The sequence below is a fragment of the Podarcis cretensis genome (genome assembly GCF_951804945.1).
Source record: "Podarcis cretensis genome assembly, chromosome: 6".
In the NCBI taxonomy this organism is placed as follows: Eukaryota; Metazoa; Chordata; class Lepidosauria; order Squamata; family Lacertidae; genus Podarcis; species Podarcis cretensis.
This window is the reverse complement of record NC_137175.1, coordinates 94,658,568-94,684,357: the sequence shown is the minus strand read 5'-3', so window position 1 is coordinate 94,684,357 and position 25,790 is coordinate 94,658,568. Positions and strand designations below refer to the sequence as shown.

At 45.6% G+C, this 25,790-nt stretch overlaps 2 long non-coding RNA genes across 3 annotated transcripts; both read right to left on the bottom strand.

The window, feature by feature from the left end:
- Window positions 1-904: 904 nt before the first annotated feature.
- Window positions 905-4,957, bottom strand: LOC307218920. The gene is made up of 3 exons (XR_013840137.1): window positions 4,745-4,957; window positions 1,084-1,190; window positions 905-975 (listed from the first exon to the last, which is right to left on the bottom strand). It is a non-coding gene; the product is annotated as an uncharacterized lncRNA (long non-coding RNA).
- Window positions 4,958-22,999: 18,042 nt separating this feature from the next.
- On the bottom strand, window positions 23,000-25,790 carry LOC307218909. 2 transcript variants are annotated; one of them, XR_013840113.1, is made up of 3 exons: window positions 25,622-25,790; window positions 23,706-23,887; window positions 23,000-23,095 (listed from the first exon to the last, which is right to left on the bottom strand). It is a non-coding gene; the product is annotated as an uncharacterized lncRNA (long non-coding RNA). The 2 variants fall into 2 exon arrangements; XR_013840114.1 differs by lacking the exon at window positions 25,622-25,790 and adding an exon at window positions 25,317-25,431.

The following is a 25,790-nucleotide window of genomic DNA, read 5'->3' as shown; positions in this document are numbered from 1 at the left end:
AAGCCCATGATGCCTTTGGTAAAGGCTGTTCTCCAATTGGAGCGCTCACAGGCAAGTGTTTCCCAATTGTTAGTGTTTATACTACATTTTTAAAGATTTGCTTTGAGACAGTCTTTAAATCTCTTTTGTTGACCACCAGCATTACGCTTCCTATTTTTAAGTTCGGAATAGGTTTCTGAAAGTGGAAACCTAATACACCAGGGAGAAAAGTTCTAAATTAGTCCATTCCCTGCTGTGCTAACACTCTACTTACAGGATACACTTTATAATAAAGAACAACCAAAAAGGTGATTTTCCTGGCTGCAGTTTGTAGTGGCACAGTCCAGTCTACTACCTCACCCTCCTGGGCAGACCAGGTGACAGCTGACAGTCATCAAACACTAATCAAGAACAGATAAATCAAGCAACAGATACAGAGGTGTGAACTAGGCCTCTGTTTGTTGCCCGTGTGGAAAGGATTCCCCTATCAGACTCAGGAGGTGGACTGGGCAAGTCAGCTAATTCTCACATTACCATTTTTAAATTTTAAGTTATTGAGGGGGCGGGAATGAAAAGACCTTCAAACAGCAAACCATCTCTCTCCCCAGCCTGCCTTAGGTACAGCCTATCATTTTGATTCTTGCAACCTTCGGGGAGTAGTAATGATGGGGAAGTGGCTACACATATTTACTTACTAAGAGCAGAAACAAAGGAACAGAAAGGCATCTGGGACAACTTCTGCAGTAACATTCCATTTCTGACTATGGGTGGAGAGGGGGGAAGATGGTGGGTTGTATTCAAAGTAGTGCCAAGCCAAGCATTCTGCCAGAGCCTGCCCTCTAGTTCCCCCCAACCTTCCAGAGCAGATTTGGGGATGCCAAGGGGAGGGGGAATCCCATTGCGCTAGCACAACGTATTTAGCACAACCTCGGTGGTGGAGGAGCTCTCCACTCTCTGCTCCGGACGAGGAGGCAGCTGTCGTTTCAGCTGAAGCACCTGCAAAAAGGCTGCTAGTGAAATTCTCCTTCTGAGATATCGCCCTGCGCCAGAAGAGAGCCCTGCGCCACCACCACCAGTCACACCAAAGGTTATTTCTGCCAGTACCTCTAACCCAAACAGGCCAACCAGGTCTTCTTGGCTGAAGTGGTGGGAGTGGTCTTCATCCAAGACAGGAGGAGGCTGCAGGTTTCAATCCAATCCAAGCACTCTGTCTGGAAAAAGAGAGAGAGAAAGAAGCAACCAATCACCAAAAGGGAAATGCAGTGGTACCTCAGGTTACAGACGCTTCAGGTTACAGACTCCGCTAACCCAGAAATAGTACCTCGGGCTAAGAACTTTGCTTCAGGATGAGAACAGAAATCGTGCAGCGGCAGCAGGAGGCCCCATTAGCTAAAGTGGTACCTCAGGTTAAGAAGAGTTTCAGCTTAAGAACGGATCTCCAGAACGAATTAAGTTCTTAACCCGAGGTACCACTGTAAAAACAATTGCCCTGTGGTGCTCTTCCAGAGGGCTCAAACAGAGTTGCTCAAACAGAGTTGCTTATGCTGAACTACGCTTAGAGGAATCGCTTCCAAACATCTTAAGTTGTACAATGTTTTGCTTAGCATATGGCTCTCCATTTCAGCTTCCCAACCCAAATGGGCAGTAGGTGGAGCTGGACTTTGTAGGGGGACAAGTATTTTTGAGAGGTCCACCATTAATCCCAGCCATTATCTTCCCTGCAAATGCATACTGTGACCTGTCTTTCACGCCTGTACTATCATCGATAGGTCCATGTATTTGCTGCCCAGGGAGTAACAGCCTTTGGGTTGGAAAACCCTTGCCCTAATTGCAGATTGTTGGGATACTGCCAGGGAGACAAAGGCCATCATGCCCCCACGCCGTCATGCGTCTGATCCATCGATCTCTTGTAGAAACGCAGTATCAGTCAATTAGCGACACGAGCCTCAGAAATAGCTTGCCACATTCCAGAGCTCGTGCACGCTCTATCAGCAGAGTTCGCACAACAAAAGATGCACTCAGGAGAGCATATTTACAACTTTATTCAGCATTGGTCAGAACAAAGAAAACATGACTGCCTGCTTCGATGTCCAGACACAGAGAGAAAAACAACAGCTATATAACAAAACATAAACTTCCTGTGAACAGGAAATACGCAGGCTGTGACACAACAACCTGCTCCCTTTTAAGGTGGAACGGAAATGGTTGCTTGTGTTTGTGTAACACCCACCAATGAAAAACACTATTTTTTACATTCTCAGTGGTACTGTTGTCATAAATGGAGATTAAGAGGGGTGACTATTAAAGGCCCGCTTAAACTTGAAGTCCCATTGGGCCAATGCCCTGCCCCTATCGCTATCACTATGCAACATCTCCTCCAGAGAGACCCAGCATTCCAAAATCCCAATATCCCACCCAGGAATACAGTCTTTGTGAATTCTGACATGAACTGCACAGCTATCAGACTGATTTGATTACTAGAACCTATTTATTTGTTATATTTGTTTCCTGCCTTTCCACCAAATGAGGCTGGCTTTCACACAATAGAGTTCAATGCGACTTACCTCTGAGTAGACATAGTTAGGAGTCTAGCCTGTGCTCTTAAGACTCATTCCAACTTCCTTTTTGTTTGGAACCAGCTATTTCTCATATCACAGGGCTTATGAATTTGCTGCCCTGAACCTCTTTGGGAGGAAGGGCAGGATATAAATTCAATAAATAAATAATCCCATCTAGAACCCCCTTGCCTGAGAGCAAGCCTCATTGAACTCAATAGGATTTACTTCTGATAAGACAGGGTTAGGCCTGCTCTGTTAGGCTTCTAATGTCAATGTGGGCACACTTCAATTCCCAGCATGCAGTAGTAGCAGCAGATTGTATAAACACACAATATTGTGCAAAAAAAGTTTGCACACTGCAGAAGACATGACTGGCAGGGATTAAAAGGCTTGGAGAAACTCCAGGTTATGGGAACTGTTTCATTAAGAAACAGTAGGTGCCTTGCGAAAGTGAAGTTGCAATTGCCTCACAGGAAGGCAATCAGGTTTCTGTAATGTTATTATGTAACGTTCACAGATTTGGAAAAAACAAACAGTGGTGTCAGTCAATGCTGCTTTCATTCACACAAAGTGAACCTGGTCCTGAAAATGAAAGAAGATGTGAAGAGCAACACTTTTTGCACCTGTTTCCGTTTCCATCGGAATCCTCCAACATCCCTAGTGATGTCGCAAAAGCGACATGGGCCAAAGAGAGACACGATTGTCCCAACCCAACTTGAAACTTTCCAGACAACCCAGCCTCAGCCTACCTCCCCACTCAGCCTGAAGTGGCCCAGACCTTACTGCATGCCTTCAAACAGCCCACACTTCTCTTTTCCAATCTATTTCACAAAAATGGCTCACAGAAACATGAGACTCCTATCCTCCCTTGCTGATAGCTGCCATAATTGACACTACCACAAATTTTCAGCCTTTTCTTCCTCCTGCCTAGGGAGGAACATGAAATATTGGGGGTACCTTCCATGCGCCGTCATGATTTCTGTGACACTACTGGGCTCAACTGCAGACTTTTTCTCCTCCACTCCAACTAGGTACCCCCTTAACAGCGCCGGCCCAGGCTGGATCCTGGAACTTCCTGAACAAGGGTCACCACAGCCCGGATCGGCAGTGTTAACAGAGTTCAAATTTCACATTGTGTAAGAAAAACCACCTGACTGAAAATTGGCTGGGCTTTAAAAAGTACGCACGGCTTTGCCCGTGGGCAACTGTGAGCAAGCCATCTTTAAAAGTAGGCAAGAGGTACACAATGTGCCAAGAAGTACAGAAATTTTGATGGCAGCTTGTTAACCGCAAATGTAGAACCATCTGGCTTTTGTGTGGCTGGAATGATGCCTACTCTGCAAAAGTTAAGAGTCACAAGAATCCCACTTGTCCTCTTTCGCCTGCGGCCCCATCCACCCCTGGATGAGGACCCTGGAAAGCTGCCCACAAGAGAATGTGAAAAATGCTTGCCATTGCTTACATGCAGCCATGGGACTGCAGAACTATGCGTGCAAGGACCCAGGCCCAGAAGCAGCACTTGGCACAGTGGGGCCATGGGCTCGAGAAGGCCCGTCAAAGCGGCTGATCCTCTCTTTTCTGTTTGCTTAATGTTTCCTTTTTGGTCCAGTGCTCAGCAAAGAAGCTGAAGCTGCTGAGAGACACTCACATCTTTATCACCCCAGAATGCCTCGGGGTTCTGATGTCGTGCCCAAGGGTATTCTGGGAGAATAAAAATGATGGCGGCTGAAGCCGTATCACACAGCAACTCTCTTCTCATCGCTGGACTGGCTGCCATCCGACATCCCCATCTGACCTACAAAGCTCACCAGAGGCTGCGAATGAAGGACGGCCTTCAGCCCCAACACTGAGAAGTGCCCAGCAGCTGAAGTCCTCTCCCTTGCTCCAGAGAGCCTTTGTGCACTGTGCTGAGGCTTGAAGGCATTCCAGGGTAATAAATATGGCAGTGTTATGGAAAAAATACTTAATTTTGAACAGCAGCTGATTAATTCACATCATCACCATCACCATAATCAATATAGCAGCAGCGGGAACAGCAACGAAGACCATCTCAGGGTTTGAAATATTGTGAAGGCTTTAGAACAAGTAGAGTGACCCAATCGAGGAACTATTTCACTTATTCAATGACCAACTTCAAAACCAAAACAGTAGGACGGATTTGGACAGTGAGGCACAAAGGGCAAGAGACCACATTTGGTCTCGCTTACCTTGATCCTCTCTAACTGTTGCAATTCATGTTCTGCATCTGGTTGAAGATTTACCATCTTCTGGCGTGTTATCGTCGCTACCATCTCCTTGCAACAGCTGAGGAAATACATGATGCCACAGCAATAGGTTACGTCACAGCAATGCCACTTCAATATGAGAAAGCCAGTTTCATCACGTTCCTTCTGTCATGAGGACCATTTGCATTTGAAGTTTACAAATGAGAAAAGTGGGGCAACTAACTGTAGGCAAGGGGGCGGGGCTATTTGAAAGCCAGGAATTACTTGTTTCAAATCTTATCTCTGTGAATTCTCTAGGAAGCCCTGAAAAATGTCAACCCATTATCTCAGCCTCCGTCCCCATTCTACCTTCTGAAATATGAGAATGATAATACTAATCCCAGGGACGCAGGTGGCGCTGTGGGTTAAAGCCTCAGCGCCTAGGGCTTGCCGATCGAAAGGTCGGCGGTTTGAATCCCTGCGGCGGGGTGCGCTCCCGCTGCTCGGTCCCAGCGCCTGCCAACCTAGCAGTTCGAAAGCACCTCCGGGTGCAAGTAGATAAATAGGGACCGCTTACCAGCGGGAAGGTAAACGGCGTTTCCGTGTGCGGCTCTGGCTCGCCAGAGCAGCGATGTCACGCTGGCCACGTGACCCGGAAGTGTCTCCGGACAGCGCTGGCCCCTGGCCTCTTAAGTGAGATGGGCGCACAACCCCAGAGTCTGTCAAGACTGGCCCGTACAGGCAGGGGTACCTTTACCTTTTAATACTAATCCTAACTAACAGCATTGATCAGGATTACTGAGAGAATGTGCGCATGGAGCACTCTGTCTGAAGTGCCCAGTGCCATTCTTCTTGACATCAATTATAATTATAGTGATAATAATCATTTCATCGAGGACACAAAATCTTTCATTTTCTAAGCAAGCTTTTCTGATGAGCATTATTCTGGCAAATTCATGCCAGGAAGAACGTTACCTGCTTCCCTCTCGGCTGACTCATATCTAGAGAGATGGAATAGTATCTGTTTGCTGCCTGCAATCCTGGTTTGGGCTTTGTTGCCTAGATTTCTGGGAGAGTCCCCAGAAGGATTGCTTAATAACCCAGATGAATTTTAGTATTCATAGAGTGTTTTCAGAGTGTATGAAATGCTTCACATACATCATCTTATGGCAATCCTTACAGCAACTAGATAGGTCAATATTATTGTGTCTAATCTTGCAAGGGAGGGCTGAGCTTGCCTAAGGATACCCAGTTCATCTCAAAACATCTCCTAGGCAACACCAGCATAATAATAATAATAATAATAATAATAATAATAATAATAATAGGTAAAGGTAAAGGGACCCCTGACCATTAGGTCCAGTCATGGCCGACTCTGGGGTTGCGGCGCTCATCTCGCTTTATTGGCCGAGGGAGCCAGCGTACAGCTTCCGGGTCATGTGGCCAGCATGATTAAGCTGCTTCTGGCGAACCAGAGCAGTGCACGGAAACGCCGTTTACCTTCCCACTGGAGCGGTACCTATTTATCTACTTGCACTTTGATGTGCTTTCGAACTGCTAGGTTGACAGGAGCTCACCCCATCGTGGGGATTCGAACCGCCGACCTTCTGATCGGCAAGTCCTAGGCTCTGTGATTTAACCCACAGCACTACCTGTGTCCATTTTAATATAATAATAATAATAATAATAATAATAATAATAATAATAATAATAATTTATTATTTGTACCCCTCCCATCTGGCTGGGTCTCCTCAGCCACTCTGGGCGGCTTCCAACAAAGATTAAAAATACATTAAAATGTCACACATTAATAACTTCCCTAAACAGGGCTGCCTTCAGATGTCTTCTAAATGTCAGGTAGTTGTTTATCTCTTTGACATCTGATGGGAGGGTGTTCCACGGGGCGGGTGCCACTACCGAGAAGGCCCTCTGCCTGGTTCCCTGTAGAACCAAGTGGAACAGGTGGGGCTGAGGCACTAAAACAAACCGGGCCACAAAAACCTCCTTCAGTACTTGGTCATCTACATCTATACCACATATAAATAAAAATGTGTGTTCATCCTCCAGCAGCCTTGTGAGGGAAACATTACTGTTTTTAGAGCAAGGTGGATTCAAGCTGTACTACAAAGTCAAAGCATGAACACTAGGGCTGAAATCCTAGGTCTGCTTGCACAGGAACAAGTCCCAGGGACTTACCTTTTTTCTCTGTACATGTACAAGACAGACATCATATAGGAAGAAGAAAGGGGGAGCTTTTCAGATCCAAGACCTATCCTTAGCCTGCAACAAGGCCCACTTTTTATGTTTTTGTTTTTTTAGCTTTGCTATAGAAATCTACATCTCTCCAATTCTGCATCAGTTGCAAATTGACCATTTCAACTGCTCTCAATACAGACACGCAGCAGAACTGCTGGCCTTCAAAAAAGGTTGCATCTTCTCTCTCTGCCTGACTTACTTCTTTGGGATTGGCTGCTTCTAATCAAGACACACGCTCGGAAGAGTGACGCATGCAGAAACACAAGGAGGGCCTCCTCTGAGCACAGGTAATTATTACCGTACACATAAAAAGGCTTACATTTAGAGTGTTTTAAGAGTGAAGTTTGCCTTCCATTTTAGTTTGAAACAAGTGTGCCTCTGCTGTTAGAAGTTGGAAAAACACCAGGACACCTACTTCATGGCTGAGCTGATCATTTTCTTTCTCGGAACCACTAGAGGTTGTCAGGATCCACTGCTGAATCTTCTTGAACACATCCTCAGGTACCAACCTTAAAGGAAACAATTCAGTCAACAACAACAACAACATCATAGCCAATTAGATCAGGACCAGATGCTACCTTAGACTCTTAACTTCCAAAATCATTATTAAAATGGGCTCAAAGAAGCCCCAAATTCTAAGCTGAGAATAAAATTCCATACACTGGTCAAGCTGAAAGTATAATTTCCATTTCAAAGGATGAAACACTGATTTGGCAAGGGTTGCTGAACGCTCTTCCTCATAACGGTTTTCTCAGAATCACATCTTCCAGACTTTATTGCATTCATGAGAGAAAAGACATGGAGCTCTTCTATCTTTTCTTTCATGGTAAGAAAACAAGAGATGAGCCAAGATTACAGGGGAAATCATTTTTGGCAATGGCAATAATTGTCTTCACCAGTTGTCATCTGTCTGACTTCCATGGTTCAATATTACAGGGATTGATGACAATTTTTTTGCTGGACCCCAGCAATCCAAAGATGCCTTGTTGCTCTCTCCCGTACAAGCCAAGACATGGACAAAGGACTTTTAAAATTGCATGGCGTAACATAGGTTTTTGCTGTGCCTCCCTGTCTATTTGTCCTATTGACTGCTCTTGAGGGCCCTTGACATATGCAAGAGAATGAGGTGGGAATGAGGTTGTGGAGAGCTGAGCGATGGAGTGGGGCATTTCCATCTGAGCCTAGTAGAAATTTGACACTGCATAAAAACGAATCCTCTTGCAAATAGAAAGCAAAGGTGTCGGGGACAGAGGTTCTTGCATGTGTCCACCAGACTTGTGACACAGCCAAAGCAGGAGGGTGTGTTGGGGCAGAGCTGTGGCAGAGTAGGGCAGAACGGCAGTGAGGGTGGGGCTGTGCAGCTGGACCAATTCCCCTCCAGGTAAGGTGTAGCAATGGCATCAGGAGGGGGGCTCCACATAGCTGACCCATACTGATCCACTACTGAGCCAAAGGGCTCTTTAGTCCAAGCCTCATAGAATCATAGAGTTGGAAGAGACCACAAGGGCCATCGAGTCCAACCCCCTGCCAAGCAGGAAACACCATCAGAGCACTCCTGACATATGGTTGTCAAGCCTCTGCTTAAAGACCTCCAAAGAAGGAGACTCCACCACACTCCTTGGCAGCAAATTCCACTGTCGAACAGCTCTTACTGTCAGGAAGTTCTTCCTAATGTTTAGGTGGAATCTTCTTTCTTGTAGTTTGGAACCATTGCTCCGTGTCCGCTTCTCTGGAGCAGCAGAAAACAACCTTTCTCCCTCCTCTATGTGACATCCTTTTATATATTTGAACATGGCTATCATATCACCCCTTAACCTCCTCTTCTCCAGGATAAACATGCCCAGCTCCCTTAGCCGTTCCTCATAAGGCATCGTTTCCAGGCCTTTGACTATTTAGGTTGCCCTCCTCTGGACACGTTCCAATTTGTCAGTGTCCTTCTTGAACTGTGGTGCCCAGAACTGGACACAGTACTCCAGGTGAGGTCTGACCAGAGCAGAATACAGTGGCACTATTACTTGCCTTGATCTAGATGCTATACTCCTATGGATGCAGCCCAGAATTGCATTGGCTTTTTTAGCTGCCGCGTCACACTGTTGGCTCATGTCAAGTTTGTGGTCAACCAAGACTCCTAGATCCTTTTCACAGGTACTGCTCTCAAGCCAGGTGTCACCCATCTTGTATTTGTGACTAGCAGCAGTCTCAGTGTGACCAGCAGCAAAAGCAAGAGCTGCAAGGAAAGGGAGAGCTCCGTCTATCCCCCTCTCACTGTTCATGGCAGAGGGAGGGGTTAAAGAGCCCCTGCCAGCTTTTTGATTGGGGCAGGAAGAGGTCAGTGGTGGGTGCCAATATTGCTGCACTTTAAACTCTTGCTGAATTCAAAATTCTGTTAAAATTATTAGTTAACAGTTATTCAAATGTGTCTCCACCCAACCATCTGATCTCAACTGATGACTCAGAAGTGAAGGGCTCTGTCATCTGAAAGTTTCTATCAAAAGATTGTTATCTGTCCAGATACAAGTGCTCTACAGAAGCAAAGCAAACAGCTTTGAAAATCATCTTATCTTACAAGCTATGAAATGCTCTAAGCCTTCGGTCCTCTACAGCAGTGTTTCCCAACCTTGGGCCTCCAGCTGTTTTTGAACTACAACTCCCATCATCCCTGACTAGCAAGACCAGTGGCAAGGGATGATGGGAATTGTAGTCCCAAAACAGCTGGAGGCCCAAGTTTGGGAAACACTGCTCTACAGTGTCGCCAGAACCAATGAAGCTCAAGAGATCGTCTATTTGGGCTATCCATTCAGAAACTGTCTGGAAAAATTTTATCCACTCCGTTTCATGCATGGAACCCTTTTGCTTGTTGGCAAGCAGCTTGAAGCTCCAGTCTTCCAAGCTATTGATCAAAGACGTTAAAATTCTAGCAGATCCTGGAGAGAACAAAAAAAATGTAAAATAACAAGAAATGATGTAGGAAGGCAATTCGAGTTAAACACAAACCTAAGGGGTGGAAACACCATGCTAAGGCAATGGTTTTGCCAGTGTAAGCAAGTGTTTCTGCTTGTCCAACAGAACGATGCTGTTATACAAATCTACGGTGCAACCACAGTTGGAGTACAGTTTACAGTTCTGGTTGGCTCATCTTAAAAAGCAAAAGGATCAGAAAAAGGTGGGCAAAATGAGCAAAGGGTTGGAATGACTGCCCTACGAAGAAAAGCTGCAGCCTTTGGAACCTTTTAGTTTAGAGTAGGCACCCCCAAAACGTGGTCCTCCAGATGTTTTGGGGCTACAACTCCCATCATCCCTATCTAACAGGACCAGTGGTCAGGGATGATGGGAACTGTAGTCCCAAAACTACTGGAGGGTCGAGTTTGGGGGTGCCTGGTTTAGAGAAACGCCGAGTGAGAGTCAACATAATAGAAGTTTATAAAACGATGCGTGGCATCGAGAAAATGGAGAGAGGAAGTTTTTTCTCCCTCTCTCTCTTGTAACTTTAGAACTTGCGGCCATTCAATGAAACTGAACGTCGGAAGATTTGGGACAGGCAAAAGAAAGGACTTATTCACACAGTGCACAAACTATGGAACTTGCTCCCCAGGAGGCGGTGATGGAGGGCTGCCAGTGGCTACCAGCCGTGAAGACTATGCTCTACCTCCAAGTTGGAGGCAGCAGTTCTTCCAAATCCCAGTTGCTGGGAACCACAGAACGGGAGAGGTGCCCTTGAGCTCATGTTCTGCTTGTTTCCCATGGGCATCTGGTTGGCCACTGTGAGAGCAGGATGCTGTACTAACTGGGCGACTGGCCTGATCCAGCAGGCTCTTCTTATGTTCTTATGAATTGTATCAGGAAAAGGTTCTCAATTTCCTTTGCCAGAGGTGCTCAAGAAAATCTTTTTGGAAAAATCCAGCTGTTTCGCACCGTTATCTCCACAAATCCTTATACGGTTGTAGTAATGCTCACCCCCAACCGCTTGCCCCTCCCTTCTCCTGTCTCTGCTCTCCGGCCAGACTAGGACGCCCAGGACAAGGTTGGCGGGTGAATTACTTTTTTTCAGAACAGAACAAACACGACCCGGTAGGGCTGCCACCACTCCCTATGTCCAGGGGACCCAGAACCACAACCCAGGGAGAAGGCTGTGACCCATTTAACCTGGCTGTCCCCCCGTTCCACAAGCTGCATCCACAGACTTGCAGGCAGAAGTTCTACGGTAGAGCGTAACCAAGCGTAAGGCTAGGACTTAGCTATTCCCTCCGGAAAGGCACACAAACTAAAACAGTTTCATTCTTAAAAGGTTTATTTTAAAAATAACATAAAAACATGCTAGAATAGCAGGCACTCTTTTGAACGTTACAGATAAGAAAATAAGAACATTGCATAGTATAACTAGCTATACATACTCACAAGCTCTAACACACAATAGGATAGTTGAAACCTTTAGGACTCTGCAAGTTGAAGGCTTTTGAAGATCTCCATTTCAAAAGACAAAACGACGGCTGATAAGATGGGACATCAGAGCCGGGCCTCTATGCGGATTGCAGAGCAATGGCAGAGAGCGCAATTTCTCAAACAATTCCCTGATCCTTTATTCACAATTCGCATGAGGCATCGTAACTTTCAAGCCAATCATAAGACTCAAATTATTTTTGAATACACCAATGACCGGCTTGCTGGTCAATCAATTTACCCCTTGACAGCTGGGCCAATTTGGAATCCAAACTTTAAATCAAAGGGTTTCCTCCCTTCTGTGGAAATTAGCCAGAGACACATTCCCAAGCAATTCAAGGACAGATAGCATCACTGAGGGGGGATGTTTACACCCTCAAACTCAGGTGTTAGATCTTTTCATTAAATCAAGGCTTCCTTGGTTCCCATAAAGCTTTCAACTAAGGAGCCATTTAGTCTAGAGTTTAAAGATACACACTTCTTTCCCAGGGTCCTTGTGGCTGATGAAACTCCCACAAGGCTTCACTCCCTTTGCTTGACCAAAGAATAATTTTCTAAATAAGACTAACTTTACTACACCCTCCCCTCTAAGATGAAATTATAGGGTGAAGTCCCATAATTTCATCAAAGAAAATTATTTACATACTGAGGTAGATCATCCGGTCCAGGGGGCTCCAGCAGCTTTTAAAACATACATTACTAGCAGCACCCCCCTAATCCGATTTTTCACAGTTCTTAGGCAATACTCAATAATAACATCTCATGGAACAGATTGGTACATCCTAGACAAAGTATCAGCAACAACGTTGCTCTTTCCTGCAATGTGAGTGACTTTAAACTGAAAATCCTGAAGGGCCATACTCCACCTAAGCAATTTCTGGTTGGATGATTTTACCCTTTCCAGCCAACACAGTGGAGAATGGTCAGTTTGAACCTCAAAGGTGTTACCCCACAGATAAGGACGCAGTTTGGTCAGAGCCCAGACCAAAGCAAAACACTCCTTCTCTATGGTTGAATAATTTTGTTCAGAAGTGATCAACTTTTTACTCAGGTAAACCACGGGACGCCAATTTCCTTTTTCATCTTCTTGGAGCAAAACTGCTCCTAGTCCAGTCTGACTGGCATCAGTCTGCACTATAAACGGACGTCTCTGATCTGGGGCCAGCATGACCTGGGAACTCATAAGGGCATGTTTTAACAAATCAAAGGCCCTTTGGCACTCCTTGGTCCAATTTACTCTAACTGGCAAAGACTTCTTACAAAGGTTGGTGAGCGGAGCAGCTAAAGTTGCAAAATGGTTGACGAAGCGCCTATAATAATTCACCAACCCGATAAAAGACTGCACATCCTTCTTCACGATGGGGCGAGGCCATTCTTGAATGCACTGCACCTTGGCCTCTAAAGTCTTGATGTTTCCTGACCCCACTCTAAATCCTAAGTACACTACTTCCCCTTGGGCAAACTGGCATTTTGATATTTTAACAGTCAGGTTTGCCTCTTGCAACCGGGCCAAAACTCTCTGCACATGCTTAAGGTGTTCTGGCCACGATTCAGAAAAAATTGCTAGATCATCCAAATAAGCACAGCAAAACTCATTCAGGTCATGAATCAAGGAGTTGATTAACCGTTGGAAAGCTGCAGGAGCATTTCGTAATCCAAACGGCAGCACTTTAAACTGGTACAAGCCTACATGAGTGACAAAAGCAGACTTTTCAGAAGCTTCTGGGGACAGCGGGATTTGCCAATACCCTTTTGTCAAATCCATGACAGTGATGAATCTCGCCCGTCCCAACTTCTCAATCAAGGTGTCAATTCTAGGTAAGGGAAACACATCAGGGACAGTAACTAGGTTAATTTTTCGATAGTCTATGCAAAAACGAATAGATCCGTCTGGTTTTGGAACCAGTACTATGGGAGAAGCCCAAGCACTCTTACTAGGTTCTATAACTCCCAACTCCAGCATTTCTTTCAATTCAGTCTCAATATTCTGCGCATGTGCCTCACCAACTCGGTATGGACGTGAGGAAATGGGGGGAGTGTCCCCCGTAGCAAAATGATGTTGAGCCAAGTGAGTCTTACCAGGCTTGGTGCTAAATGTGTTGCTATAAGGTTGCAGTGCCTCACAGAGCTCTTTAGCCTGAGTCTCACTTAAAGTCGGCAGCTGCAATACATCAGAAATACTTCCAGCCTGTTTGTATTCAGTTAAAAGATCCACAGGTGAAGCAGGCACCTCCTCCTGGCTCCGCGAAATGGCCAGCACAGAGATCTTTTGTTCAACACACTCTTTCAAAGAATTAACATGATACTCGCGAGCAGTGGGGTGCAATTCCTTGCATTTTACAAGGTAACGCACAGGACTCAGCCTCGCTTCCACAACACCAGGACCTTGCCATTTCACATCTAACTTGTGGGGGCGAGACGGTCTTAAAATCCATACCTGATCCCCCACCTCAAACTGTTTGCACACAGCTTTGGCATCATGTACTCTTTTTTGATCTAATCGGGCGTTCTCTAAATTCTCTTTGGCCAGTTGCCAAATGTCTGCCAGAGTTCCTTTTAATTGGGCAAAATACTCACTAACAGAAGGCAGTTTTATCTCTTCCTCAGAACCTTCCCACTCTTTTCGAAGCATTGAGAGAGGGGTATTCAGAAGCCTTCCAAAAATCAACTGATTGGGTGCAAACCCAAGGCTTCTTTGATGGGCATCATTATAAGCAGCCACCACCAAAGGCAAAGCAGCCACCACCAAAGGCAAAGAATAATTTTCTAAATAAGACTAACTTTACTACAACGGTACTGCTCACAGAGAAGAGTGGACTGCTTGTTGATTCTCTCCAGCATTTTCAACTCAACAGGCATCCTTCCATTGAGAGTCTTGTGACGCCCATGCACAACAAGTCCCAGGTCCACCCATTGCTTCTGCAGATTAGTAGTCACCGTGAGGGGCTCTTGTCTCAGAAGGAGGATTTCTCCACCAAACAGCGCCATCTCCTCATTCAACATCTAGCAGGAGAAGGGACAAATGCCATAATTTCCTGAAAGCTTTCTCAGGGACTGTATGCTCAGTTCAAGTCCACGCAACAAGGTGAGCTCCTATTGCTCTGTCCCAGCTCCTGCCAACCTAGCTGTCTGAAAGCACACCAGTGCAAGTAGATAAATAGGTACCGCTGCTGCGGGAAGCTAAATGGCATTTCCGTGCGCTCTGGCACTCGTCACAGTGTTCCATTGCGCCAGAAGCCGTTTAGTCATGTTGGCCACATGACCCGGAAAGCCTAACGATTTTAGGACCAAACGAGATGTGAAATCGTGGGCACTGGAAGGGTACCACAGTTTATTTATTTATAACTTACAGAAAGTCAACCCTTGCTCCTTCTGGAGGCTCCAAATTTGACTGAAGTAATGAGTGATGTGGGGATACTCAACCTTTTCCCCCTGAGCAATTTGCCTGGTAAGACTTGCTCTGCCCTCCCCTATGCTGCTTTTCTCCACACAGAAGAAAAAAGATAACACATAACTTGTGTCCTTTCACACAAACTGGAGAGGAGTGAATTAGCAGTGGTAATTTTGGTGAAAACACCCACCCACCCACACCCACACACACACACGCACACAAACAAATCCGACAAGGAACATGAAATTCAACACCATGCTAAGACTGCTGCTTTCCTTGAATTCAGAGCCCTGCCCTACAGCTGCAGTAAGCAGAGGAATTTCACACTCTTCCTATGCCATATCAAGCTTGCCCTTTACTGGCTGCAGTGATAATATGAGTCAATGAATGCATTGATAAACATTAGCAGAAGCAGTCCTAATTAGGGACTGAATGGCTGCACAAGCCACTTTTAGCTTCCTAAGGCAGAAAAACATTTAAGGACAATAAATGGACAATAAACATTTAAGGACAATAAATGGGTGACACCTGGCTTGAGAGCAGTACCTGTGAAAAGGATCTAGGAGTCTTGGTTGACCACAAACTTGACATGAGCCAACAGTGTGACGCGGCAGCTAAAAAAGCCAATGCAATTCTGGGCTGCATCCATAGGAGTATAGCATCTAGATCAAGGCAAGTAATAGTGCCACTGTATTCTGCTCTGGTCAGACCTCACCTGGAGTACTGTGTCCAGTTCTGGGCACCACAGTTCAAGAAGGACACTGACAAATTGGAACGTGTCCAGAGGAGGGCAACCTAAATAGTCAAAGGCCTGGAAACGATGCCTTATGAGGAACGGCTAAGGGAGCTGGGCATGTTTAGCCTGGAGAAGAGGAGGTTAAGGGGTGATATGATAGCCATGTTCAAATATATAAAAGGATGTCACATAGAGGAGGGAGAAAGGTTGTTTTCTGCTGCTCCAGAGAAGCGGACACGGAGCAATGGATCCAAACTAGAAGAAAGAAGATTCCACCTAAACATTAGGAAGAACTTCCTGACAGTAAGAGCTGTTTGACAGTGGAATTTGCTGCCAAGGAGTGTGGTGGAGTCTCCTTCTTTGGAGGTCTTTAAGCAGAGGCTTGACAACCATATGTCAGGAGTGCTCTGATGGTGTTTCCTGCTTGGCAGGGGGTTGGACTCGATGGCCCTTGTGGTCTCTTCCAACTCTAGGATTCTATGATTCTAAATAAAGTGATGCATGATTGGCTGCCTACAAGCAAGCATATTACCTGCAGGGAAGACATCTAAATACCCAATACATAATAATATTTAATACTGTGTTCATTGTGATTGGTACTGGAAACCCCTTACCTTTTCCCAGACCTTCAGATCCACAAGGATTTGATCCAATAAAGAGGCGCCTTTTGCAAAAGTGTAAGTTCCTTTTCCACTGGCAAGTCAAAGAGAGGAGGTGGGAATTATATAGCAAAGAATACACACTCTTGTCCAGGGTGTCTAAAATCGGAATAAACTCCTGCTGTGTACATACCTTGCTTGAGACACAAAGAAAGAAACTGAAGCACCTTCAAGGGCCTATTGTTTGGAACTTACTCTGAATGGGTTTATCACTGTGGCTTTGTTTAATTCATGGATGCCACAAAGGGGTCACCATCCCTAGTTTAATGCATTGCTTGGTAAGTCTTAGGATTTGACAAATGAACTTTAATATTCATTGATGGCCTTTGCAATGCAGCACCTATCAGCAATAAGGGGAGCACAAGAAATAGTTCAGAGAGAGCTTTCCAGTTTGAATTTAGGGAGAAGCAACTTGACCATGAAGCAACTTGTGTGAATATATTCTCTGAGAAATGCAAGCAGGTTTGGTGGAGTCCTACCCATGTGACAGCCCTTTAGATATTTGAAGATGGCTATCATATCTCCTAGAAGGGACGCAGGTGGCGCTGTGGGTTAAAGCCTCAGCGCCTAGGACTTGCTGATCGAAAGGTCGGCGGTTCGAATCCCTGCGGCGGGGTACGCTCCCGCTGCTCGGTCCCAGCGCCTGCCAACCTAGCAGTTCGAAAGCACCTCCGGGTGCAAGTAGATAAATAGGGACCGCTTACCAGCGGGAAGGTAAACGGCGTTTCCGTGTGCGGCTCTGGCTCGCCAGAGCAGCGATGTCACGCTGGCCACGTGACCCGGAAGTGTCTCCGGACAGCGCTGGCCCCTGGCCTCTTAAGTGAGATGGGCGCACAACCCCAGAGTCTGTCAAGACTGGCCCGTACGGGCAGGGGTACCTTTACCTTTACCTTTACCTTTACCATACCTCCTCTCAGTCTCCTTTTCTCCAGGCTAAACATACCCAACTCCCTCAATTGTTCCTCATAAAGCTTGGCTTCCAGACCCTTGATTATCTTGGTTGCTCTCATCTACACACATTCCAGCTTGTCAATAGCCTTCTTAAGTTGTAGACACAGTACTCCAGGTGGGATCTGACCAAGGCAGAATAGAATAGAACGCAGGTAGCGTTGTGGTCTAAACCACAGAGCCTAGGACTTGCTGATCAGAAGGTCGGCGGTTCGAATCCCTGTGACGGGGTGAGCTCCCCTTGCTTGGTCCCTGCTCCTGCCAACCTAGCCGTTCAAAAGCACATCAAAGTGCAAGTAGATAAATAGGTACCACTCCGGTGGGAAGGTAAATGGCGTTTCCATGCACTTCACTTTTTTATGACTTCACTCGATTGGGACACTACTGTTGATGAAGCCTAGAATACAATTAGCTTCCCCACACTTTTTTTCTTTTTTCCCTGCTGTAGGACACTGTTGACACATGTTAATCTTGTGATCTACTAAGACCCCTAGACCTGATGGGAAGTTTTGCTTCTACACATGACTCTGGCTAAACCATTTTAAGCTGAGACATTCCTTCATCACCCTAGAATGTTCAGTCCACATTGAGTTCATGAGACATTGCATCCCGACCTGTTCTTAGTGTTTGGTTGACCACATCTACGGATGAATGCTATATATTAATGACTAGTAATAGTTTAAGTCTTGCTATATCAATCACTAGTAATAGTTTAATAAGGAGGTTTTCACGCCTGTCCAATTCTGCAACAAGCACATATGTGGCAATGCTGTAATATTCAATAAAAGGGACTCCCCGAGACATGCTCGGGAGATGCCTCCCATATGACACTTGTCATTCGTCTGTCATTTATTTCAACCCAACACATACTTTTCACACATACTACTGGCAAACAAGGTGTCTCCCTTCTTATATTTGTGCACCTCATTTGTTTATTCCTGCCTGCATGTAGAACCTTACAACTTTAGAACCTTACATTTTTCCCTATGAAATTCATTTTGTAAGTCTGGGCCCAGTTCTCCAATCTGTTAAGGTCATCTTGAATCCTGGTTCTGTCTTCTGTCTTGGCTGCCCCTCTCGGTTTGGTGTCACGTGCAAATCTGATGAGCCTCCCCTCAATTTCTTCATCCAAGGACAGACCCCTGCAGCACCTCACTTTTAACTTTTCCCCAACATGACAAGGAACCATTCATGAGCACTCTTTCGAATCAGTCAACCAGCTACACATCAGTTAACTTTGCCCAGCTTCTCCACAAGAATATCATGGGGGACTGTGTCAAAAGCCTTACTGAATCAAGATACACTACATCCTAATGCACCAAGTGTGTAACTTTATCAAAAAAAGAAAGGAGATTTGTCTCGCATGACTTGTTTTTCAGAAACCCAGGTTGGGTCTTAGTAATCACAGCATTCTTTCCTAAGTGTTCACAGACCAACTATTTACCGTATTTTTTGCACCACAACACTCACTTTTCCCCCCCTAGAAACTAAGGGGGAAATGTCTGTGCGTGTTATGGAGCGAATGCCGGCGGGGGGGGGGGGGGGCGGGAATCTGCTGCAGTCATGAGCAGAGGATCCATGGTTCCCCTTCCTTCCCTCCTCCGTGGCTCGCTTTGAAACAGCAAAGAGGGTGTAAGCGGCTCCTGTCTGGTTGGCTGCTTTAAACAGTGCTCTCTGTCCCTCTCTCCTCCCCACTCAGCTCGCTAAATAGCAGCAAAGCTTTTCAGCTCTCTAAGCCAGGGAGGAGGGAGAGAAGCAGAGACTGCTTGTTTTAAAGGAGCAAAGTGGGAGAGAAGAGGAGCCTTCTCCCCTTATACCCCTCTTCTGCATTATTAGCAGCATCCTTCTCCACACACCCCACACATGAGTGCTTTTCCTTCCCTCCCCACTTAAAACGTGGTTACAAAGCACGGATCCACATGGATCCTCAGGATTTTTGCATTGGGCTACCCCAAACTCACATGTCTGTGGCCACAGCATGAACCACAAAAATCATACATCCACTGTTTCGTTTAGAATATTTTTTTTCATGTTTTCCTCCTCTAAAAACTACGTGCGTGTTATGGTCAGGTGCGTGTTATAGAGCGAAAAATACGGTAATTATCTGTTCAAGGACCTTTCCTGGTGTTGATTTCAAGCTGACTAGTTGGTAGTTACCTGGGTCTTCTTTCCCCCACTCTTTGAAGATGGGGACAACATTGCCTCCAGTCTGCAAGGACCTTACTTGTTATTCAATAACCCCTGGCTATTACCAATGCTGGCCCAAAACATTTTGCTGCCTGAAATGAACCCCAAAAGGTGCGTCAATCAGATGCTTATGGGAAGACCACATGCAAGTTATGAGTCCAGCAGTCCTCTCATGTTATTGTTCCCCGGTGACTGGTATTCAGAGACATGAATGGGGCAGGGAGCCAGATGGAGTGATGGGAGAGAGAGGGGGGAAGCAGACTCTGCAAGTGATCAGTTGAGAACTCTGGCAAGGAGGAGGGAAATCATGGTGGTGGTGGTCTCAAAACGGACAGTACAATGGAAAAGAGGGGGGAAGTGCACTGCAACCAATCAGTTCAGATCTTTTCCAAGAGCAACAGATTGCTTGATGGGAAGAGGTGGAGAAAGAGAAAGGGGATGACAGAAAAAGAAAGAGAGAAGACCTGCCTGCTTCTTGCCTCTGCCCCCAGCCACTTTTGGTCTACCAACCACCAACATCTACCCTCTAGCGGATTACTCTCAGCGGAAGGCAAACTCCTTCAAGGTTCCCCCTATCCCTGAGTTAAAATGGAGCAATGTGTTGACAAGGAGGGTCTTGAAAGGGCTGGTTTTCAAACAGTGGTGGCCACCGCTTTTGCCAAGTGCGCCACAAGTTAAACCCAAGTGTGAAACAGAGCCAGATTGCTGAATGCTGAGCAACATACGCAGCCTCCCGTGCACTGGAATGGTTTGGCTCTGTGGGTGCAGGCAGCAGCATGAGGAAACAGGCCGAAGTGCAGACTCTAGGCCAGTCTTCCCCGGCCAGGTGCCCTCCTACGTTCTGGAGTACAACTCACATCATCCCTGATCACCAGCAGAACTGGCTGGGCCTGATAGGGGTTGCATCCAACAACATCAGGAGGGTGACAAGTTAGCAAAAGCTGCTCTAAGGTCATAGCTTGGTTCATGGGCATTCCTGCTCATCTCCAAGCACACCATCACCTCGGGTTAGCCACTCTCGTCTAACATACTTAATGGACGTTTCCCTAGCACTCTCCTTCAGCCTTGCACTGTGCCTCCCAAATCCTAGGTAGGACTGCTACTGGTTATTGCAAAGAGGCATGTGACGTGCCAGGCCCCTATTAATTCCATTCTATTACTGTATTTTTCGTCCCATAAGACGCACCGACCCATAGGACACACCTAGTTTTTTGGGGGGGAAATAAAGGAAAATTTTTTTCCCTTTATTTCCCCCTCAAAACGGTCGGAGCGAAACAATATAAACTAAAAGCCTTTGCAGATGACCTGGTTCTGACCCTGCAGGAGCCAGAATCTAGTACAATAAGAGTATTACAATTGATTCAAGATTTTGGTTGGGTGGCGGGATTTAAGCTAAATAAACAGAAAACTAAGGTGCTGGGAAAAAATCTGACAGATACAGAGTCGGAACGGTTTCAGAGAGAAACAGAATTAACTGTGGTTAAAAAAGTAAAGTACCTAGGGGTAAATATAACAGCAAAGAATCTGAGTCTATTTAAGGATAACTATGAAAAATGCTGGTTGGAAATTAAGAGAGACTTGGATAGCTGGACAAAATTGAAGCTTTCCTTGTTAGGCCGAATTGCTGCTGTTAAGATGAATGTATTGCCAAGAATGTTGTTTTTGTTTCAAACATTGCAGATTATGGACAAGACGGAGTGTTTCCGGAAGTGGCAGAGAGATATTTCTAAATTTGTCTGGCAGGGCAAAAAGCCCAGAATTAAGTTTAAGATACTAACTGACGCAAAAGAAAGAGGGGGCTTTGCCCTGCCAGACTTAAAGCTGTACTATGAAGCCGCAGCTTTCTGCTGGCTAAAAGACTGGCTACTTCTCGAAGACACTGATGTACTGGATCTGGAAGGTTTTAACAACGCTTTTGGTTGGCATGCATACTTATGGTATGACAAGGTTAAGATAAATAGGGTCTTCAAGAACCATATTGTCAGGAAAGCAGTATTTAATGTCTGGACAAAATACAAAGACTTATTGGAAAACAAAACTCCGAGGTGGCTTTCACCTCTGGAAGCTAAGGCCCGAAAACCCCCCAATATGGAGGCCAAATGGCCAAAATATTGGGAAATATTAGAAAAAGATGGAGACAATTGGAAATTGCAGAGTTTGGAGAAAATGAAGGATAAAGTGCGAGACTGGTTACATTACGCTCAGATTAAAGAAGTCTTTAAAAATGATAAAAAGGTAGGGTTCCAGGTGGAGAAATCGAAGTTGGAAACAGAATTGCTAGAGCCAAAGACTAAGGTATTGTCAAGAATGTATAACTTGCTGCTAAAATGGAATACACAAGATGAAATGGTTAAATCGGTCATGATAAAGTGGGCTCAGGACATTGGGTATAATATTATGTTTGAGGACTGGGAAAGGTTGTGGACCACCGGGTTGAACTTCACTGCATGTAATGCTCTGAAGGAAAATGTAATGAAAATGATATATAGATGGTACATGACCCCAGTTAAACTTGCCAAAATATACCATTTGTCTGATAATAAATGTTGGAAATGTAAAGAACATGAAGGAACATTCTTTCACCTCTGGTGGACCTGCCCTAAAGTGAAGGCCTTCTGGGAAATGATATATAATGAGCTGAAGAAGGTATTTAGGTATACCTTTACTAAGAAACCAGAGGCCTTCCTTCTGGGTATTGTCGGCCAGAAGGTGTTAAAGAAGGACCGAACATTTTTTATGTATGCAACAACGGCAGCAAGGATACTCATTGCTAAGAATTGGAAAACTCAAGATCTACCCACACTGGAAGAGTGGCAGATGCAGCTGATAGACTATATGCAACTGGCCGAGATGACTGGCAGGATCCGAGACCTGGGAGAAGAGAGGGTTGAGGAGGACTGGGGGAAATTTAAGACTTATTTACAGAAATACTGTAATTTGGTTGAATGTTAAGAAGGATGCTAGATCATAAATAATTGCCTACCATTGAATTAGATTTGATTTTGATGATAAGTGAGAAATAAGGAAAATATAAATTTATTTTGGAGAATTGTTAGATTTTATCTAAATGAGCGGTGATAAATATTGTAAACAAGTGGGTAATTTGCTTGGAAAAAATCTTTTGCAACGATGTAAGTGGGAGCGGGAGATGAGAGGGAGTCCAAAGAAGAGACGAAATTATGTTATGATATAAGTAATTTTTATTTATGCATTTGTATTCAAAAATCTTAATAAATATGAAATTAAAAAAAAAAAATTCCCCCCAAAACCAAGTTGGGGAATCCAAACCAGGTCGGGGAACAGTGGGATGGCGGCGCTGTGCTTCCCCGCTTTCCCCCGAGCATGTGGGGCTGCCCGATGTCTGCCCGAAGCGCGGGGCGCTCTGCTTCAGGGCGCCCCACGCGCCGGGCGACAGGCTGCTATCCGCAGCCTAGGGAGCCCTGCAGGAACTCCCGCGGGCTCCCCAGGCTTTCTGATAGCTTCCTGAAGCCTGGAGAGTGAGAGGGGTCGGTGCGCACCGACCCCTCTCGCTCTCCAAGCTTCAGCGAAAGCCTGCATTCGCCCCATAGGACGCACACAGATTTCCCCTTCATTTTTGGAGGGGGAAAAGTGCGTCCTATAGGGTGAAAAATACGGTACCTTCCAGCTCCTGTGAGGCAAATCGGATGCTCTATCAGATATCGGAACTTGTTTCTGCGTACAGGATGTTGCCAGACCCCATCAGTAGTACGAATGCACCCCTGAAGAGTGAACAGAAAAGACTGGTTCAAGAGGTTCTTCGGGATCAGGTGGTAAGCAAAGACTACATCTCCAATACTGATAAGCCTAATGACACATTACACACAAATGCACATAGCAGTGAGACCCTGTCAGCTGTTTCTTCTAAGACTTAGCTGAAGCCTTTTTATGAGCTGGCAAGAGATGTATGTGAAATATGCATCAAAACCAGGAAGGAGAAGATGCAAAAGACAGATGCGATAAAGGGATGGGTTCTTTATTTATACAACATGCCCAAAGCATGCTTATTTTTTTCTTACTGAACCAATCTCAAAAGTTTCTGTTGTTGAAAGTAGTTTGTGATATGTATGGTAAGTAACTAAAGCTGAAGTACTAAAATCTCCTTAATAAAACTCTAAGTTGCCTGACAGTGCCAGTTCTTTGGCCCAACTACTGTTTCTTGCCTCCCCCACCATTCAGTGAACTTCAGGTTCTGAAGCATTTCTCATGCCGCCATGTTCCAAATACAGGAATGCTCTCTCTTGCAAAGCGTTGTCCTAAAATACTGATGTCTATGTGCACCTGGCATATTTAAAAAGCAAATATTCATAGACTGGAAATGAACTTATGCACCTGAAAGTCTTTTATACTTTTTGTTTTCTTGGGGGGTCTTAAAACACTGGGACAGGGGACTGGGTTGGCAGCAGAGGTCAGTGCAACAAAGATTTCTTCTGGGATGAAATCACGCTGTAAAGATGTGGGAAGAGGCTTTGAACTGTCTAATGCACCTGACTTGTCTCTTAACTGAGGGAGTTCTAGAAAAAAGAAAGAAACAGCAAGAGTAACTGTTAATATTTGGTGGTGGCAGCAGATTATCTCTAAGGTAAAGGTAAAGGTACCCCTGCCCGTACGGGCCAGTCTTGACAGACTCTGGGGTTGTGCGCCCATCTCACTCAAGAGGCCAGGGGCCAGCGCTGTCCGGAGACACTTCCGGGTCACGTGGCCAGCGTGACATCGCTGCTCTGGTGAGCCAGAGCCGCACACGGAAACGCCGTTTACCTTCCCGCTAGTAAGCGGTCCCTATTTATCTACTTGCACCCGGAGGTGCTTTCGAACTGCTAGGTTGGCAGGCGCTGGGACCGAGCAGCGGGAGCGCACCCCGCCGCAGGGATTCGAACCGCGACCTTTCGATCGGCAAGTCCTAGGCGCTGAGGCTTTAACCCACAGCGCCACCTGCGTCCCTAGATTATCTCTACCCCCCCCCCAAAAAAACCCCATTAAAGCTGACAATTCTGTCACACACATTTCATGTTGGTGCTCAAGAATAACATTAAAAATCCGTATTAATCCCTAATATAAACTGGCCTTCGAGTAAAGTTACAGAAGCGCCTGCTGTAACTGTTTAGTAGGAGCATTGCTAAAGGAGGAAAGAAGCAACAGCAACAGAGAAAAATATCCACTTACATACCATGGACGTAGCCAGGGGGCGCAGGGGAATGCAGCTGCCCCCCCCCCCCAATCAAGTAAATAAATAAATATACTTAACTAACTGAACAATGGCATCACAGATAACTCAGTTCTACCTGCCCCCCACATAAAGACTGCCACCCTAAAATAAATCCTGCCTACGGCCATGTTACATTCACAGAGTTCTTACTTTACCACAGAGCTTCCCAAACTGTGTGTCGCAACATGTTAGTGTGTCAGTTGAAGTGTGTCATGTGAACAGTCCCCGCGCTCCTCCCGGGGCTGGAAAGGGGTCAGTTTAACCTCTGGTTTGCTCTGAATTACTGTGTCGTGAAATGGTGCACGTCTAAAAAAAAATGTGTCACCAACATGAAAAGTTTGGAAAGCTCTGCTTTACAGGTACACGATACTCAGAATTTTAAAAAGGTGCTTGGAGCACTCAAAGACTCACATGAGAGATACATTGTGATATGCGTTTAATTTCTGTTCTTTGATCAAACTGCAACATCTACGCACTGAAAAGAGCCATGTGGCAGGACTGAGAGGACCCGGGCAAAGTGCCGCCCATGCTCCACTGGCAGTGCACAACTGTCCCCTCTTCTTTGCCACTGTCATCATTCTGCACTCTCCCAACACCACCACAAGTTGCCAGATGTTCTGAGGAAAGGATTCCTTTTTGTTTATTTTCCCCATTTCAAAATGTTGTGCAGCAATAGATTCTCCGTTCAGCTAAGCATCACCCGAACTGGCTCCAGCCAAGCATGCACAGTAGCACACCTGCTGCCAAACTGTCTGTGCTTTTTAGATAAGAAGAAAGGCACGCTTCCCAACCCTGCCTGATAAGCTGGCAGGGAATGGTGGAGCAAATGCCAGGGCTGCCCGCTGCCCTCTTGGATTCCACAGAAGAAATTCTGAGGAAACTCTGGAAACCAACATGGCAGCAGGTGTAACTGCAGCTGGCTCAGAAGGCACACTGACTCCTAGCTAAACGGGAGAAGGATGGGTGAGAGGTTGACAGGGAAGCAGAGAGCAAGAATGATGGAAGCAAATGGGGATTTTATTTTATTTATTTTGAGCACCACCTGCTCTTCCCATTACTCCTCTCTCCCTGTTGACCAATCTTCTCTGTGTGTGCCTGTAACTTACAACCCATCCAAGTCTTTGTGAAACGATGGATCTACATGCAGAGACAGAACAATAACAACAAATCCATAGCACAAATATTAATTCACACAAGGTTGGCTTGTTTAG